Genomic DNA, 1,703 nt, shown 5'->3' on the forward strand with positions numbered 1-1,703 from the left:
ACAAGTACAAAGTGTACAGATAAAGCTACAAAATAATCAATCCCACAGGGAACTCTTATCCAGGAGTGGCTGAAAGATTCTTTAGTCATCATCCTGATCCTATAGTCCCCATTGAGCTTTCTCTTTTAATAATGCAGGTTGACACAAGTGGCCTCGAGTTTTTAAGAGATTTCAGTTTCTGAGAACTGACAGTCTTTATGTCTGTACAGGATCTGATTTTGGTCTCCACTGATTGTCGGCCAAAGTTCTGGCTGTTCTGTCGCTCTTGTTTCTTTACATATTGTGCATACGCTCAAAGAGTATAAACTCGTAGCTGCCTCACCCTAATGATTCCATTTATTCAAAATGCTTTCAATGTATTGCTATAATGAAAAGAATTATGATAGTTTTTTTGGGTTTTGTTGGAGGAGAAACAAGGCCATGATGTGATCCTGGGGCAATGTAGAAAGGATGTTGTAGGTAAGTTTTGGGTTAAAATCCCAGAGCTGTTTTCTCCATGTACACTTCTGTTTCTGTCTTAAAAACAGTTAGTTAAATGTCACGACAGGTTTAGTTGCTATGATTGGAAGACTGCCGAGAGGCTGTGTGCCAGATAGAAATCCAGGTTCTATTACTACAGAGAAGAGGAGAATCGATATTGGGAGAACTCAGTATGTGTGGAGGATATTGGTGTGAGGCCATGCTTGACATGTAGGTCTTGGACCGAACAGGAAGAATCCTAAGCTAAATGTGTTAGCTTTTATCTGATAGGTAAGAGGAAACCACAGAGGTGTTAGGTGTTTAAGCAATGGAACAGAATGTTCAGATCATGTGAAGAAAATAAAGTTCAACCACATTTCAGAGAAGCCAGACATAGAAGCAATACCAAGAACAATTTGATATTTTCAGAATTATGTTCAAAATGTTTCGTAATTACACACTCATATTTATATGATATATAAAATAAATCATTTATGCATCAAAATAGGACCACTTTTAATATAAATTTATATTAATTACTGAAACTTTCATTCCAGAAAATGTGTATATTTTTAGAGCATGTAGTGTATGAGATAAAAAGGTCTTTGTGACATATTACCCTCTATTTTCTGTCTGTTGGTGTCTCTTAAAAGGAAATTCCTGGCATTTACCACAGAATGATAGCTTAAATCCAATTTAATACTCATCTTTGTCCTTAATATTCCCTTGGGTCATTTCTCAAATGATACATTTAGTTAACTGAGTTGACACGAGAAATTAGGAGTAATTTTATACGCACTTTCCTCTTTGTGAAACAGGCAAATTGTTATTCATTAGCTTCCCAATTCCCCAGAAGGACATTTTGACCTAAGTACAAAGTGTTGTTATTGAAAACTTTGAAGGACAGTCAAAATTATGAGTTTCTCATAAGAGCAATTTTTGGCATTTTTACACAGACTGTGTAAAATGATTTAAAAAGATTTTACTACTGATGTTTTGATAAAGTGCTACTTTGCTTATTTAATGACAAAAAGATCCAGATGTAGTTGGATGTATGTAACATTCAACACGACTGAGTTAACTATTTTTCTATTTGTTTTTATGTTTGATAAATATAGGCAATTAGTGACATGGTGCTACCATAGCCTTGATAGTTTTTGCCATTGCTTAACTAAAATAATAATATCAAATTACATTGCTCAATTTCCATGAGGACCAAAGTGGCTGGGCACAATTCCATCATT

Source organism: Chlorocebus sabaeus, chromosome 21 (genome assembly GCF_047675955.1).
Source record: "Chlorocebus sabaeus isolate Y175 chromosome 21, mChlSab1.0.hap1, whole genome shotgun sequence".
NCBI classification, from domain to species: domain Eukaryota; kingdom Metazoa; phylum Chordata; class Mammalia; order Primates; family Cercopithecidae; genus Chlorocebus; species Chlorocebus sabaeus.